At 39.1% G+C, this 18,690-nt stretch overlaps 1 protein-coding gene and 1 non-coding gene across 4 annotated transcripts in view; one reads left to right on the top strand and one right to left on the bottom strand.

Annotated features, from left to right (window-relative positions):
• Positions 1–7,670: 7,670 nt before the first annotated feature.
• Positions 7,671–7,813, bottom strand: LOC119623911 (U4 spliceosomal RNA). The gene has a single exon (XR_005240014.2). It is a non-coding gene; the product is annotated as a U4 spliceosomal RNA (small nuclear RNA).
• Positions 7,814–16,400: 8,587 nt separating this feature from the next.
• The window catches only part of SLC16A7 (solute carrier family 16 member 7), a 183,877-nt gene continuing 181,587 nt past the window's right edge, over positions 16,401–18,690 (top strand). For 2 of the 3 annotated variants that reach the window (XM_008003863.3, XM_073020905.1), the window contains exon 1: positions 16,401–16,619. The gene's annotated coding sequence lies outside the window, so the exon portion shown is untranslated. Of the gene's footprint in view, positions 16,620–16,672; positions 16,930–18,690 lie in introns of those variants that run through there. The other variant, XM_008003865.3, reaches the window with a different exon arrangement.

An 18,690-nucleotide genomic window follows, 5' to 3' on the forward strand; every position in this document is an offset into this window, starting at 1 on the left:
AAATGAGAAACTTTGATGAGACAAATAAGAAATTGTTAAATATGTTTTTTTTTTTTTTAATTTCTGCCTTCAAATACATCATTTCAGATCTACTTTTAAAATTAAGCACATCTCAGGAAGATCCCACAACCTCAGTATCAATCTTATGAACTAAGAAGTCTGGCTCTTTCTTCTATTAAACATCCATCTCGTACAAGTTAAAGTTTCTTCTCCTTTTCCAATTTAGGCCTCCTTTTGTTCCTAGAGATCTGCTCTGTCAAATAAGTAAATGGTTTGGTCTTCCTTCACTTGCTCCTCTCTCTGCTGTTTGCACTGCCAGAAACAGAGTAGGGACTGGGGAAAAGTAGCAAGGGTCTTATTTTTAGTGCTAATTAATCCAGTCCTGAGTTAACTTTCTTAGATTCTTGATGTGAGCAAATGTACAGACTGACTTCTTGTTACCTTTCGTCAGCTTTTGTCTCCTGGAGGGACATCATAGATTATCTTGGGTGGGTCTCTGCGAGACAACTCAAGCCTACGTGCATTCCCTGGCATCTGATTGCCTATTGTGGAAATTATGCAACTTTGCTTTGCCAAATGGTAGGTCGGTAGATGTGTGGTTTCTGAAATTAACACTTTCTCTCTTCCCTTCCAAATATCTTAGCCAGCTCCCTCCATCAGACTCTTGAAGACAAGAAGGATGCATGTATTTCTATGTTTCCATGGTAATATGTATTCCCAAATATTTGAGAACTCATGTCAAGTCCTCCCAAGGGTACTTTCAAAACTTCTTACAGTGTTTGATTGAAAAGTTAGAAAGGGGCAAACAAAGGTGTCCTTTATTTTTACAAATTCCCGTTAAGAACCTTCCTACATTAACTTTCTAGTCTTCTTTTATCTAGGTTGTGATCACTCTGTTCCTTTGGCAATTTTGTAGTAGGTGCTTAATGAATGTATCCAGTCTTTCTGCCAGAATTCTGAGACTATTGGAAAGATCCATTACATCATGTTGTAAAAATAGTCAAGAGAAGAGGTTGACCAGACAACAAAGAGAAAGCACGACAAATAAATTCAGGAAGCCAAGAATGTGCAAAGTGGAATCATCTGCTTCAGAGAGCCAGTGTCATTCCGTGAGAAATTAGAAACACGTGTGTGTTGTTTTTTTGTTTCGTTTTGTTTTTTATGTAAACGATATTCCGGTATTGTGAGGCTTTCAAATATATTATCCGTCAAGTGACAGACTCAAATCTGTCCTTTAAAGGGAAAACAAGAGGGGAAGGCAGGGAGAAAGTATGTTAGAAGGTTATGGGAATAATTTAAAGGAAGTAAAGAGTAGCAATCCTTAAAAAGGAAGAAGCAACTGGAACTGGGAGGAGAAGATAGATTCAAGAAAGATTATGGATGTACAAATGGCAGACTATAGTGACTGGTCAGATATGAAGAAATAAATAGGCTCAATCAAAGATACTGCTAGATATGGGAAACTTCAGAGTTAGTTATGTTAATCCTATACGTTGTATTTTACAACTAATTTTGTTACATATGTGCTATATATTTTCATGCAATTATTACTTCTCAGAGTCCTAGAATCTTTACAATTTCTATCATAGTAACAATTCCATACTGACTTGGAGGATCTAATATATCCACAAGAAATGCTAACCCCTCCCTCTTCTAATTTCTTTTTTCTCCATGTAAAAAGTTATTTTACTCTTGTCTTGTAACAGCCTAGTTTTTTTTTTTTTTTTTTTGGATAGTCTGTAGTATGTGCCAGGCATGAGTCTACCTACTTTTAAAATATTAGATCTTTGAATTCTCACAATGGCCCTATTAAGCAATTACTATTATTATTATCATCATCATCCACTTCACAGATAAAGAAGTTGAGACTCTAAAAGAGGCCCAAGGTTATGTACCTATTAAGTAACAGAACCAGGGTTTAAATTCAAGTAGCCCAAGCTTTTAATCATTGCACTCTGCTAGCTTTCTGTCCTTTAAGAAGCCATTCATGATCCTTTCAACTACAAGAAATTGCTCCATTCACCCTACCTTGATCTGAATTCATATGTTGGCCTTCTTTCCATCTTGAGTTATCATTATTTTTATATATGTTTTAACTAGATTATCTACTAGCTGGTAAAGTTCTTTCAGGCATGGACCATTTCTCATTCATCTTTGTGCCTACAACTAAAAAAGGACAGCCTTAAAGTGTAGTTGATAATAACAAAAACCCTGGAGCCAGACAGGCTTGAGTAGACTGGATGTTTCTAACTGATCTTAAGATTTATGTGCCTCAGACTCCTCACCTGCACAATGTACTAATCTTTCTTGTGCTTGTGATGGAGATTAAAAGACATAATGCACATCAAAATTTGGACATAGATCCTAATACATCACGAATACTCATGAAATACCTATTGTTTCCATTTTTGCTGCGCATAATAATAAGTCCTCAATAAATATTCGTTAAATCATTGATTCCATTTTTGAGACTACATATAGATGTGGCTGACATCAAGCATGAAAGAGGCCATATATAAAGTTACAGGAGAAATGTCTTCTAATGTAATTGCAATCAGGTATTTCTATTTTCATGTGTATTGACTAACTAATCATCCATTTCATGTTTTAACTTGTAAGAAACAGCTGTCAATTATTAACTAGTATTTTATTATTGTGCATATAAAAATAATATTCGTTAGATAATGTTCAAATAATATCAGATATGGAAAACATGAGGATAACTTAAGTGAAAAATTCATCCAGAATATTGCAATGTTTTCATCTGTAAAATGAATAATAAATCAGAAGCCCTGATTAAGGCTAATTATATTTATAAGGAAATTGAAATAAGAAATATTAAGAATAATCATTTTAATTACAACAATTTGGAATGAAAACTAATGGGTTTGTGAGCCGTTTTTTTTTTGTTCTAAATAACAATAAAAATGCCCAGATTTTTTTTCTAAGAAACAGGTAGCAGATTCATTCATCAAATCCTGAGTTATAGATTTTATATAGATTTATCCTTCCTAGATTCTCATAAGGAAATGTTTAGTAAAGGACGTTATGACTCAATAAGGCAAATAGTATTGCAAACTTGAATCTCTTCTCAGACTACAAAAAGGTACAAGAACATAGGACTCCCCTAATTTCCAAATTGCTTTCTCCTATTACAACATGAAATTCAGGCTTGGTCAAAACATGTTACATGAATGACAAAGTGTTGCTATAGTGGACAAGCAAATATTATATGTCTATATTTCTTTCTTGAAAGTGCTTCCCAGAAGAACAGCCATTGTAGTACATTGGATAGGGAACAGGGGCATTATTTTAAATAAACATGCACATCACCTTGAATGTTACATCAGCTTCTCACGTGATTTCTTTTTATTCTTCACTTTTTAATCTTTCACTTTCAATAGAAGAGTTAGTAGGGAGAAGGATAATACAGATATCCTTACAAAGGATAAAATGCTGAAGGTGGAATAAAATTAGAAGTAGGGAAATCATTTAGAAGAACATTTTGATAATCTATTTGAACCTTAATGAGGGCTTAAATTAAGATTCATTTCCATTATCTCAAATAAACTTTTTTATTCTTCATAATATTTTTCCTTCAAGTTCTAGTAGTAAAGGTGTTTCCCATTAAATGGGCTTGCAATTTAATGAAGCAGTAAGTCTTTTAAATCTAAGACTTATAGGGACAAAGTAGGTGATAGAATTACTAGAGTTGAAACATAAATTCGTTTCATTTCACGAGTCTTTGAGGCTGTGTGTGATGACTCAGTTCAAGCAGAGAATCTTTGAGAACCTTAAAGCAATGAACTCTGAGAAACAAGGAGCTAGCTTGACTGATTAGAAAAGGCAGAAGGTAAAGTCCCAGAGCTAGGCAGTGTGGAAAGTGGATTAACACATCATGTCCTGCAGCAGTGGTAACTCTCCCCAGGTGGGTACAAGATGGTCCAGAACATAAAGGGAAAAAAGAGGAAATTCCTGAGGACTGTCCTGATATCACTAAATTGGAGTCATCCTAAACTACCAGGCATGATTGTGAAGGGTGATAAAGTGTCAAAAAGAAACAATGTTGCAGAATATTTTTTAAAAAGGAAGAAAAGCATTTGCAAAGTATTTACACCAAAACCAAAAACCTCAATCAGTGGTTTCCAAGGGCTGGTGGTAGAGTTAGTGAACTGACCACTTAATTATAGTAGTGGTTACACGGATGTATACTTTTGTCAAAATTCATAAGACTATATACCTACAAAACGTAAATTTTCCTGGAAGTAAATTATACTTCATAAAGCCTAGGTAAAAATGTATTAAAAGTAAACATGATTCACTTAGAAAAGCGAGCTTGCTAATAAAAGCTAAAAAATACATGTATGTGTATGATTTAATCTACATACTCAAAATTAAATTACTGCATGTGAATCAAGAGATAACCAGAGTTTAGAAAGAAGGGGCTTAAAATTGATATTTAACTCTTTTTAAAACTACTGGCTTAATGATGATATGTATTCTATATGTGTAGGAATTTCACAAGTTCTGTGTCTTGAAAGTGAATTTCAAATGCAAAGACGAGAGAAATTGTGCCTGGTCTGCAGTTCCTCACTCACTTCTAAACTGAGGAAATATTTATAATGTCACAGATTGGTTTCTCAAGAAGCATACAATGACACTGAATTTAGGGGCCAAAGTGTTTATTAGAGAAGAGAAGGGAAGCCGGGTGCGGTGGCTCAAGCCTGTAATCCCAGCACTTTGGAGGCGGAGACGGGCGGATCACGAGGTCAGGAGATCGAGACCATCCTGGCTAACATGGTGAAACCCCGTCTCTACTAAAAAGTACAAAAAACTAGCCGGGAGAGGTGGCGGGCGCCTGTAGTCCCAGCTACTCAGGAGGCTGAGGCAGGAGAACGGTGTAAACCTGGGAGGCGGGGCTTGCAGTGAGCTGAGATCTGGCCACTGCACTCCAGCCTGGGCGACAGAGCGAGACTCCATCTCAAAAAATAAATAAATTAATTAATTAAAAAAAAAAAAAAAAAAAAGAGAAGAGAAGGGGGAGTAAGCAAGGTTGTGCCATCAATTTAATGTATACACACTCTGGAGAATGGTACCCTATTTTTGCAGACAGGTGGCTCTGGGCTGACACTCCAGCTGTGCCCTCAGAGTCCATTGTAATGCTCTATCAGGCCAGATACCTTTGAATCCAGTCGGTGCAATGACCAGTAGATAACATGAATTAGGTTCCTCTCCAGCATCTCGTTCACTGAAAAGTACATCCCCTGATCTGATGTGATGTTATGTGAGATAACAAGACAGTGGATCAAATAAGCTCAAATAATAGTGCTGGCTGAGGTCCTGTATGCAGAAAATGCAAACTCATATGTGAAATGTGTCTATTCCTACGAGCATCAAATGCTGGCTCTTTCATGATTGAAGGGCCCCAGTGTAGACAACTTACTACAAAGTGGTCTATTGGCCTCCTGGAGGAATGGTCCCATATCTGGCCTTGGCATTGGTGTCTACTGCAGCAGATTGAATACTTAGCAGAAGGAGTTCCTAGATAAGCCTTGGTAAAAGTCAGGCTCCATGCTTTTGGGTCTATGCATAGCCTCCACTTTTTTTCCCCTCATTCCTGCTTTATATGTGTCCATCATAACTGCACTGGCATGGTCAATGACAGAAGCTGGCTGACATCAACCTAGTGGTCACTTGGAGTGCTTGCTTGTTTAGCGACTCTTCTGTGATGAGCGCTCTCTGGTGGGAACCAACATGTGATATAAACATCTTCACACTTTATGACCACTCCCTTGCGTTCATCTATATACCTGTATTCCAGACATCTTTGTCCCCATTCTCCCTATTCTTTACGTTCCAGGCCTCTGACCAGCAGCCAGATCATTTGTTACTGCCTACGAGTTTGTATATATACTAATCTTAGACCACATCTTTTTTCAAGCAATGTGCATGACAAGGTACACCATCTGAAGTTCTTCCCATTAGCCAGATCTTTCTTCACCTCTGTTTTTTTAAGTCTACCGTGAATAAGGCTGCAGCGCAGCTGTCTATGCTGAACTGATGCATACATAAAATAAATTTTGTCTTTTTGTCTCCTCTTTGCTGGCTGTATGGGATCCCTCATATAGCCGTATGTGTGGCTAAGGGAGGTGTGTTGGTGCAGTAGTTGTGGGTGCCATGGGAGTCTGAGCTAACTGCTCATGTTACTTTCTTGTACCCACTGGTGCTGCTCATGCTTGATCCCACATGCACCATTGCCATTTTATAATGCATCGTTGCTGGATCTGCCTGTGATTTGGTGGGGTTGACAGGATTCAGCTGATAACTGGCAATTTCCTGGTCATGCTCATTTGATATCAGACACTCATTCTTTCCCAGGGCCCAGTAGCCAGTAGTTTTTCAAAAGGTATGAGATACTGTGTTGCAAAAGGCATGGTCTTGAGGCCCAGGGAGGTTTTAATGTGATTGTCTTACTAGTAATTACATTAATGCTCCCTCAGGTTCAAGACCATGCTATGTAAATAATTTCCATTATCTAAAAATAAACTTTTTTATTCTTCATAGTATTTTTAGTGCAAGTTCTAGTAGTAAAGGTGTTTACTGTTAAATGGGCCTCTGACCAGCAGCCAGGTCATTTGCTACTGCCTATAAGTTTGTATATATCACTGAGGATTTCCACAAAGCCCACATGATATAATACACACACACACACACACACACACACACACGCACACACAATCCAACAGGCTGATTACCACCAACAACATAGGGCCTATTGGATTGTGTTTCTCAGCAGGGAAGGATGCTTACATTATAAGGACTTTTCTTCCTCTGAACGCCACTGAAAGATGGCAGCTTTTCACATACCTTAGGGTATGAGCTACAGCAGTATTTGTAGGTTTGAAATATGCTGCCAAAAATGCAAAGAGGTTAATGGACATTATACTTCCTTTTTCAAGGTAGGAAGTGCAAAGTGTAATAATGTATCTTTACTTTGGAGGGGCTATTCTGACACACCCTGCATTATTGAATCCCTAAAAAATTGTACAGAAGTGGAAGATTTCTAAGCTTCACTATGTTTACCTCCCACTCACAGGAGTGATGTGTGTTTCTAAGAACTCCAGTGTGTTAGGCACCTCTGTCTTAATGGGTCTGATAAATATCATGTTACCAGTGTAATGGGTCAGCGTGATGTTCTGTGAGAGGTCCAGATAGTCAGATCTCTTCATCCTATATCATGTGAGAGAAAAGGAAAATTAGGAAATCCTTGAAGAAAATCTCTAAATGTATTGTTACTATTTTTGGTCTATTCCATATGAATGCAAACTGGCTCTCATCTTTCCTTTCTCATTGGCATAGAAAAGTGTGCATTCACCCAGTTAATGACTCCATGATATGCACTTGAGGCTGTATTTATATTTATCTGCTTAAATAAAGATATCATTTCTGGCATGGCAGTGGCAATCAGAGCTACTACTTGGTTGAGTTCGTGGTAGTTTATAATTATCTTTCAGAAATTATTCATTTTCTATAGCAGCCAGTTTGTGAATTAGAATATCATCGGACTACCACTCCTTCTTCCTTTAAGGGTGGCACTAATCTCCTGAGAGTCCCCTTTTTCCCCACTATGTGATATATTTTTTGGTTTATTTTGTTTTGTTTTTGTTCAGTCTCCATAGAGACTGTCAATAATTGCCAATACTGACTATATGACTATATTTCAAGTCTTCATGGCAAGATATTGCGAAAAGATTTCAATTAGCAATAATTGTGCCTCAGATAAACCTCATTGGCTGTGATACTATGCAGGGTACTGCGCAGGGTGACTTAGGTTCAGAGGCTTGGCTTTTCTACTATAATATCTTTTACCACAGAGACCAAGAGTTCAATATGGGGGTTGCTCCAACTTTACAGTTGCCAATAACTGCATATTTGTGTCCCCTCAAAATTCACATGTTGAAACTCTAACTTACAATGTGATGGTATTTGGAGACGGGGCCTTCGGATGGTAATGAGGTTTAGATGAGGTCATGAGGGTGGAATCCTCCTGATGGAATTCCTTTCATAAAAGTAAATAAGAGAATTACCCCCCTGACATGTGAGGACACAGCAAGATGGCCACCTGTAAACCAGGCAGAGGCTGTCGCCAAGAACCTGCTCATGCTGGCACTATGATCTTTGACTTCCAGTTTCCAGAACTGTGAAAAATAAATGTTGGTTAAGCCACCCAGCGTATCACATTCTGTTATGGCAGAAGAAGAGATGCAGCAGAATAAAAAAGTCAGAGAAGTTTGAAATATGAGAAGACTCCAGGCTCTGTTGCTTTTTGAAGATGAAGGGGCAATGTGACAAGCAACTCAGGTGGCCTTAAGGAGCTGATAGTTTCCCAGCTGACATCTACCAAGGACATGGGGACCTCAGCCCTAAAATTGCAAGGGCCTAAGTGCTGCTGGCAACCTGAAAGAACTTGGAAGATTTTCCCCCAGATTGTGAGACCCAGAGCAAAGGAACCACAAGTCATTCAGAATTTTGACTTACAAAACAGTGAATTCGCACATTTGTGTTATTTTAAGCCTCAAGAAACTTCTGAGTCTAGGTTAACTTCTACCTTGTTCTTGCAAGGCTATCTTTCAGTATGCTACATTTTGGAACACAGCTATCATGCTCTAAGAATCCCAAGCCACATAGAGAAGCCATGTTTAGGTGCCCCAATCAGGAGGCCCAAGTGAACCTGGCCTTTCAGTCATTCCTGCCCAAGTATCAGACATGTGATTGAAAAAGCCTCTAGGTGATATTAGAGGCTTGTGTTTTTGTGTTCCAGTATTGTCAGCTGGGGCTTCAGACATTGTAAAGCAGAGACAAGCAACACTCGTTCAGGAAACAAAATCTATGAGCATAACATTATTGTCAATTTATACTCCTTTTTAAATACTCCTTTTTTTATACTCCTTTTTAAAACACACAAATAGTAAAAACACACAAATAGTAAGCAGAGCAGAAAGGAAGGAAAAAATCTCTTTCAAATAAAAATAGGAATAATCTATTTATTTTTTTAGGGACAGTGTTTCACTCTGTCATCCATGCTGGGTAGCAGTGGCACGACCATAGCTCACTGCAGCTTCTAACTCCTGGGTTCCATCCTCTCTCAGTTTTCCAAGTAGCTGGGACTACAGGTGCACACCACCCCATGAAACTAATATTTTTTATTTTTTGTAGAGATGGGGTCTTGCTAGGTTGCCCAGGCTTATTCAAAACTCCTGGGTGCAAGGGATCCACCTGCTTTAACCACCCAAAGTATGGGATTATAGCTGTGAGCCACCACACCCAACCAAAAGAGGGAAAATTTTCAAAGATCCCATATCTAGAGTGAAAAAAGATAAAATTCTCTCTAGAATAGTTATGAGGAGGAATTTCAGTCTCAGAGTAAAATTGGATTGAATTGCAGAGGAAAATAAATATTTTTTTTAGTGCACTACTTAATAACTGGGTCTGTAACTGCTATGTGATAAATGCTGCTTCTTATAGTTAACCAAAGATAAACATCTAATATTAATGGAATAAGAAATTTATTTAGAGTAATATACCAGTGAAGCGATTAATTTTCTGTAGAAAACTATTTCTAGATTTTGCAATTGTCCAATTTTTCTTTTAAAAAACCATTGAGATTAACTTTTACTATCTTATTTCTGAAGGACTATTTTAGAAATGTGTGTATATGTTATATATAATAATATCATCTTTTATTTCTATTAAGCTTTACAATTTACAACTCCATTTACATGGAAAATTTAAATGGAAATGTGTCCACTGTTGGGACCTACTTCTCAGAAAAAAAAGATGCCTTTCAAAATATTACTGCTTATTTACAATGCATCTGGTCACCTGAGAGCTCTGATAGAGATGTAAAGATGAACATTGTTTTCATAATTGCTAACACATTGTCTATTCTGCAGACCATGGATCAAGGAGTCATTTCAACTTTCAAGTCCCATCAATTAAGAAATATATTTTATAAGGCTATAGCTGTCACAGATAGTGGCTTCTCTGATGAATATGGGCTAACTAAATTGAAAACCTGGAAATAATTCACCATTCTAGATGCCATTAAGAACATTTATGATTCATAGGAAGAGGTCAAAATAGCAACATTAACAGTAGTTTTGAAGAAGTTGATACCAACCCTCATGGATGACTTTTGAGGGGTTCAAGACTTCAGTGCAGGAAGTAACTGCACATGTAGTGGAAACAGCAAGATAACTGGAATTAAAAGTGTAGACTGAAGCTGACTAAATTTGCTCATTTTATCATAAGAATCTCATGATAAAACTTGCCAACAGATGAAGAGTTGCTTCTTATGGATGAGCAAAGAAAGTGGTTTGTTGAAGTAGAATCTACTCCTGGTGCTGTCATTATTGGTGAAATGACAATAAAGGATTTAGAATATTACATAATCTTGGTTGACAAAGCTGCATCAGGGTTTGCAAGGGTTGACTCCAATTTTGAAAGAAGGTCTAGTGATCAAATGCTATCTAACAGCATCACATGCTATAGAGAAATCTTTCTTGAAAGGAAGACTCAATTGATGAGGCAAACTTCATTTTCAGAAATTGCCACAGCCACGGTAAACTTCAGCAACCACCACCCTGATCAGTCAGCAGCTATCAACCTCAAGGCAAGACCTTCCACCAGCAAAAAGATGATGACTCTCTGAAGACTTATATGATGGTTAGCATATCTTAGAAATAAGATAATTTTAATTAAGGTACATATAGTGTTTTCTCAGACATAGGCTATTCCACACTTAACAGACTATGATATAGTGTAAACATAACTTTTATATACACTGGAAAACCAAAAAATTCACGTAATTCACTTTATGTCTATATTTACTTTATTCAGGTAGTTTGGAAATGAAAATGCATTATCTCTGAGGTATGCCTGTATAGCAAAATGGCACAAAAATTCCTGCCAGATGGAAAGCAGAAGAAAAGTTCCTGAATGGAAAACAGAATGGCAACATGGCCTTAACTTTGAGCAATGAAACGAAACAACAGCAGCTGAAAGCCCAGTTTACTAAGAAACTTTCCTGCAGTTGAGAGTGTTTTGCGTGAAACTCTCTTGTGACCTATGAGGTATTATGTTGATGCAAACAATGACTAACCCTTCAAGGACATTCCAGGTACATGGCAAGTAATACAAATATTAAAAATTAAGTGGGTAAATTTATGGTCACATTTTACAAAGCATCCTAATTAACACTGTTCTCCAAAATCTGAGAAGTAAACATTTATTTTTAGTTTAATAGAAAAAAAAAACTACATAAATGTTTTCTTCATTAGTTATGATTATGCATAAATTCTGTGGATCTTTGCACCCTTGAAGTGCTCACAAGTATCACTGAATTTTAGAAAGCGAAGCTATTAATAATTATTAAGGTCTTAAAGTAAAAACCTATGACTCAGAGAGCTTAAGGAACCCAACAAAGATCAACTGCACAGAAAAAAGCACTAAAGCCTTAGCTTCTTGATAACACATTCAGTCATCATTGATTCATTTCATAAAATGTATTATTAATACTCATTAGCCACCATTTACAAGATTTCTGCCTGAAAAGTTTACAGTCTGATGATAACTTTTAATTTAAGTTTCTAATCTTATATGCATTCAAAATAATCAGAATATTTACGTGGTGAAGCATCTGTAAAACACCCAGAATCCATTAAGTTTAGTTTACAGATAATATTGATAAAATGTAAATTTAGAAAAATACCCCAACAAATAAGTGTTTTAATACATAATCCATTGAGAGATTTTTGGAGCCAAAAAAGCCATTTTGTTTTAAACCAAAGACCCTTGTGTGCTATTATTTAAAGGCATACCATACAGCAATGTCAATGCAATTGATTCCCCTTTTATATGCTTTATAGAATTGGACTAGATTGTCTTTCCCCAAAATTCTATGGGAGTTTTTCATAGAAGATATTTCCAAAGTAGCCTATATAGATATACTCAAGATTTAAATCTAGAAGCAGTGGAGATACATTTTTATAGTTTGTATAGTCTGTGAAAGCAGGTTACAGCAATCATATTCACAGCTGCTAGCCAGTTGCAATCTCAGCCACAGTATGTTGCCACTGGAACAGGTGTACATTTGTTTTCACCCAAGTTGAGGGAAGCATTGGGACATTTGGTCTTTTGTACTTAGCTATAATGACTCTATTGTGTGTAGTTTATAAACACACACACCCTTACTTTAATCTCACAGTCTTACTCTGAAAATGCTATTATATGAATTTCGGGGTCATGAGACGATATTTTTAGTTTTGACTTAAGAACACATTAGTGCATTTTCAAAAGTTCAATGTTTCATTGGGGATTTTATGCCATTATGATTTACAATTTTTTTTTTTTGAGATGGAATTTTGCTCTTGTCACTCAGGCTGGAGTGAGTGGTACGATCTCGGCTCACTGCAACCTGCGCCTCCTAGATTCAAGTGATTCTTCTGCCTCAGCCTCCCGAAGTAGCTGGGATTATAGGTGCCCGCCACCACGCCCGGCTAATTTTTTTGTATTTTTAGTTGACATGGAGTTTCACCATGTTGGCTAGGTTAGTCCTGAACTTCTTATACATGTCACTTCCATATGCTTTAGAACTACATAGTTGCATGGTCCCAATATAATTGTAAGGAAAGCCAGGAAGTGTGGAGCCATGCAGATCATAAATATTGTGAGCACCAATAGTTCAGGTGATCTACCTGCCTTGGCCTCCCTAAGTGCTGGGATTACAACCATGAGCCACTGTGCCTGGCCGATTTACAGTCTTTTTAAGTAATATCTTATATTGGTCAGAATAGGCTAGGTTTTGTTCCCGTGACAAATAGAGCCTGAAATTTCTGAGGCTTAAAATAATGGTTTCTTGCTCACACAAAGTACAGTGCAATTCAAGCAGTCTTTCTTTTTCAGCGATTCCACTTTGTAGCTAGTTCATCAGAAACATGGTACTGTGGTAGGGAAAGAGAGTGAGGAAGGAGACACACTGGGTCTTAACTCCCTTTAACAGAAATTACACATGTCACTTCCACTCATACTCTTTTAGAACTACATAGTTGCATTGTCCCAATATAACTGTAAGGAAAGCCAGGAAGTGTGTAGCCATGCAGATCATAGATACTGAGAGCACCAATAGCTTCTACCACATATGTGTTGTCTACAGCCACACTGTCATCTCTTTTCTTCATTCAGCAAACACTACTAATTACCCTTCTCTCTGCAAGGATTTGTGCTACATGATAGATGATTCTGTTACCAGAAAGGAGCCCTGATCCAGACCCCAAGAGAGGGTTCTTGGATTTTATGCAAGAAATAATTTGGGGTGAATCTATAAAGTGAAAGCAGGTGTACTAGGAAAGTAAAGGAACAAAAAATGGCTACACCCAAGGCAGAGTAGCAGCATGGGCTGCTCAGCTGCTAACACTTATTATTACCTCTTGATTACATGTTAACAAGAGATGGATTATTCACGAGTTTTCTGGGAAAGGGGTGGGAACGGAGGGTTCCCAGAACAGAGGGTTTCTCTCCATTTTAGACCTTACAGGGTAACTTCCTGACCTTACCATGGCATTTGTAAACTGTCATGGCACTGGAGGGAGTATCTTTTAGCATCCTAATGCATTGTAATTAGCACATAATGAGGAGTGAGGAGGACCAGAGGTCACCTTTGTCTCCATTTTGGTTTTGGTGGGTTTAAGCTGGCTTCTTTACTGCCGCCTGTTTTATCAGCAAGGTCTTTATGACCTGCATCTTGTGCTAACCTCCTATCTTATTCTGTGACTAAGAATGCCTTAATCTCCTGGGAATGCAGCTCAATAAGTCTCAGCCTCATTTTACTCAGGTCTTATTCAAGATGGAGTCACTCTGGTTCAAAGGCCTGTGACAATGCCAGAGATGAATAAAATGTCATCTCTACTTTCAAATAACCTAATATATTGGGGCTACAGAAACAAAAATCATATTATAATATAGTCATATGTGAAGCAGAAAGATAATGCCCCAGATAGAGGACTAAATCATTTTCTATGGGCAGGATCACAGAGAAAGATGAACTTAATCCTTATTTGTTAACAAGGAATCCTTAAAATGCTGTAGAAGTGATGATATATTTGCTGGGCATTAAAGGAAGAAAAAAGGCTTAGGCAAGTTTGATATGGGAAAGAGGGCGGTGAATGATAAAAGACGGAAAAATGTGAGAAGATTGTGCATGACTGAGGAATGAAGAAGGGACAAAGAACCTAAACCACAAGGATGTGGGTATATAGTAAAAGACATGTGGACTTCATGAGTATATATGTCATGTACGTATTCACAGTTTGCTCACCTGTGGAATATGTGTTGCTAGAATGTTAAGTGTATTGCTATTTGTTTCTCTCACTGTTATTTCAGCTTATGAAAAGAAATCAAGGCAAACATTTTACCAGAGCATTCCAAGTTCTAATCATGTGGCTTGTTTTTTCCCTAAATTGTATTTTTTTCTCCATTTCTTAACAATATTAAACTATAAGTAATAGGATAAATTGGCTGAATTTATTCTTAGCTGATTCTCCCTCCTTTCAGATTCCTTTCTAGTCAAATCAAATTTTACGTGACATACCTAGTTATCACAACAAAGCAATTTAGAAATGAGTTCCCAAATACTAACTCTGTGACAGCAGGTAAATTAGATCCAGAATTTTAATTGTTGAAAAAACAAGACTTAAAAAGAAGGTTATGATATCATGCTATAAGTAGTGATGTTTGGCATTCAGCAGTAGGTTAAACAAGCCAAGAACATGGGACTATAAGAAAAAAACAACAAAAAAGAAAAATCAAAGAGAAGGAAAAGGGAGAATAGGATCGAAATTCAGAAAGCATATGGTCTTTTTCCTCTTCTTTGACAGGAAATAAAAGTGATGAATGAGCAGGAAAAATGTCAATAGCAAACACTCAAGAATATGACCTTGAAATGTGCCTTTATGTTGTTTCTTTGAAATGTTTAACTTTTTTGTAATTAAATGAAGTATTTAGAGTCACTGCTAGACATTCCATCATTATCAAAATGCCTATTATGTCTTACACAAACGTCTATTTAAGCATTTTTAGCTTAAAAATATAAAATCCTTTCTGTAATTTTCTGCCTTTTTTTTAGTTTCAAATATCATTCTTTCAATAAAATTATCTTCCAATAATTTTGAAGTTATTAATCAGCATGATTTATTCATCTTGTATTATGCCTACCAGCCACTTCATGTATATTATTTCACTTAAATCTTATGAAATCAACCCAAGATCGATATTACTTTTATTTCATAGCTACAGAAATTGAAATTCAAATTTTATCCATTACAACAGACTAGCTGCGGCAAAAGACAGTGTGAATTTACCCAAATGACTTAACTATCTTTTTATAAATTTGTAAGATGTGAAGAATCATAGAACACATCTTAAAAGGATGATCGTGAAATCAAGGAGGAGAAAGCTAGTTAAACTGGTAGACGAACTGCAATAGGACTTGCCAAGTCAAAACCTACAATTATTCTTTTGGATAGTTTCTTTTTCTCTAAAGTGGCAATTAAAGTTATTAAAGAAACCCAATCTTTGGGGTAGGTTAAACGTTCTCTTCCAGCCCTTCCTCTTTCCAACTTTCCCAAGAAGCATATTTTAGACAGGGGAAGAGACCAAACCAATGACTGCAGAATTACCATTTTCTCTAGCACTATTCGTTGTCAAATAACTAAATGCTGGTTTGAAGAACTAAGTAATTGGAGAAACCAAAAATGAAAGGAATTACTTATAAATGATTTGAAAAAAAAAAAATCCTTATTTTTAATGTCTTTTGGTGCTGTTTTCTATGCCCTTCCTCCTATGGTGTCAACTTTATTTTTTTCTGTAAAGTGATTTGGTTTGTGAGTCTAATCTCCAACAGTGCACTACCTCCTTCTCCCAAAAAGGCCTCAGTTGAAAAATGGCTCAACACTTTCACTGCAAGTTCACAGTGAGGATCTCCTATTCTCCCTGCATTCGGCCAGACTCTTCTCTTTTTGCATGCTTTCCTCTCCCATGCATGGGTTACACAACTCTCTGGGATATCTAGACAGAGCTACCCCACACCTGACTCCTAGGTCAGGCTACAGAGTACTTCGGATACAGCAAGTCACGACTCATCTGAAACGACAGATCTACCTGCCTTTTGGCTTTCTTCCTTGGTCAAAACTAAAATCCGAAGTGGAGTGCCCCGAGCGATAGACAAATTGCCTATAGCTTTGACAGCCGCTTGGAGCATGCTCAGTCGGTCTCCAGGCACCGGGAGGCGGCTCCCCCCCACCACCCCCCGGGCCGGCCTCCACCGCAGTCTGTCCGGCCCCCACCCCCGGCGCGCGCTCCTCCGCACCCACAAGGGCGTTCAGCAGCCGCGCCTCCCTTTCCCGCCGCCGCCTCCTTTTCCGCTGGCTGTGGCGGGCGAGGACACGTCAGGGGCCATAAATAAATAAATAATTCCATTCACCCGTTGACAGCAAGGCGAACCGGCTGCGGCTTGCGGGGAACAGAGGGCTGCAGCGCCCACCCTGCGCCAGAGACCAGATAAAGTAAGTACAGCTGGGGAGGGAGGGGGCGGAGGAGGAGGACGAGGAGGCGGCGCAGGCGAAGAGGAGCGAAAGCCTGCGTCTGCGACCCGAGCTGCCCGCGGAGCCGCACGCGTGTGTGCAAATAATGGCCAGCCTGTGACAAACGTGCCAACGCAGAGTTGGCCAGCGAGCCCTTATATAGACAAAAAACCCTGAAGCGGCCGCGGGAGGAGAGCTCGCGTCAGCCAGTGAGCGCCGACAGCGGCCCGGGAGCTGCTGGGGGTGCGCGGGGTCCGGGGCAAGGAACGCCCCGCTTGCTTTCGGCCAGGAGGTACCCACGCTCTCGGCTTTTACACCTAGACTCAGCTTGGCGCGGTGCACCCCAGTCTCCCTGGCTCACGGGACTCCGAGGGCTGCTTGCAGTGCTGCGTGTCTCTAGTGCGCGCCCTGCCAGCATCCGGCCCCCGAACCCCCTAGGGTAGCGTGGCTTCATTGCCGCAGAAGGTGGAGGTGGAGGTGGGGGTGGTGAGAGTGTGTGTAGGGAATGTCTTCTCTTTGAGCAGATGATCAGGACAGGAAGAGGCTGCGAGGGGAAGACGAAATACCGGGGGATTGGGGCGTGGGGGTTGTCTTTCTTCATTTTTGGTCCCCAGGAAGGATGGCAGGGGTGGAAGCAGATGGAAAAGTGTATGCGGGCGAGGCCTGAGCCCAGGCAGAAAGGGAGCGCTGACTTGGCAAGGGTTCAGGAGGGCCTGTGCCTGCTGGGCTTCCTGGGCTACTGCACTACACTGGGGGCACTAGGCCCGGTCAGGTGGCGCCACAGGCTGCGAGCCCGCTCACGTGCGAGCCCGCTCACGTGCGAACTGTTTTCCCAACAGATGCTGCATCGCAGCTCCCTTCTCTACCCGCTTTTCTCCTCTACTTCCGCGAAAACGATTGCAGACTGCCTTGGAAAGGGCGGTCGTGCCCAATACCACTTTCCCGGTAGGGCTGAGGAGGGACTTTTGTAGTTCCAATTCCAGGGAAATTAAAATTTTACACACACACACACACACACGAGAGACATAGAAGAGGAAATGAGGAGTGGTTTCTCTATAATTGTTTTTTGATTGCCTTTCCTGGAGAAATAAGTAGGACTAGGCTGCGTTGCGTGAGGGCTGGTTAGTGGCATTAGGACAGCTGTTATTTCATGTCCTTCTTCCCTCTTGGGTCCCAGAGGAGACGCAGCAGAAGAATAAAATAGCGGGCAGTGATGAAGGTGATGTGAAAAAGACTGGACCAGAGGAAGGAGTGACTATTGGATGCCATTTCCTGTCACCCCATGCTTCATGGCTAACCCCAGTCTGAACTCAGAGGGTTGCCAACTTTCCACAGACAGGTTAGCTTGAATGTGTTGTGTCACTGGAACCACAAGCACTAAGTATGCATTTGGTGGAGTGTGGCTGAAAAACGAGAGTTGGGTGGGGACTGCAGAGGGCAAATGAGGGTTGAGCAAAGTGACTAATATTTAGCCCCGGTGAAGCAATCCTAACTCCAGCTTCTACTTCTAACTGAGCACATTACATTTAAAGCAATCCAAGTGAGGGACTGAATGATCTCAGTGGAAAGGAAAGATTATAACCATAAGAAACTCAGTGTATTGTGTAACAACTTACAAAGTCAGGAACTATTTTTTGTAAATACATCAACAGTTTGCAGTTACATATTACATTTTTCCCCCAAGGCATGTTTTAATATTAAGTGATCTGAAATTTTAACACCTGTTTCCCAAAGTTCAAATTAGTGTATCCTTTTATAAATGCTCAGTTTATTTCTAGACATTCATTTGCTCTTTGATAATGTCTGGCTTATATTTTTGGCTTTGAGCTCTTTTAAAGGGAAGGAGAGAAACATTACCTAAAGAAACCTCCCTTGTCTAGAGTCATATTCCTGGATCATGGATCTGAAATAAAAGGCATCTCCAGAATTTGATTTTAATTCTGTATTCATTCACCAAACATTTTTGAGACATTCACATGGAAAAAGGGAATTAACTTTAGAACAGATTGGTTCTGCACTTTTGTAAGGTTGAGTAGTTGTTTAACAATCAGGG

This window comes from Chlorocebus sabaeus, chromosome 11 (genome assembly GCF_047675955.1).
Source record: "Chlorocebus sabaeus isolate Y175 chromosome 11, mChlSab1.0.hap1, whole genome shotgun sequence".
In the NCBI taxonomy this organism is placed as follows: Eukaryota; Metazoa; Chordata; class Mammalia; order Primates; family Cercopithecidae; genus Chlorocebus; species Chlorocebus sabaeus.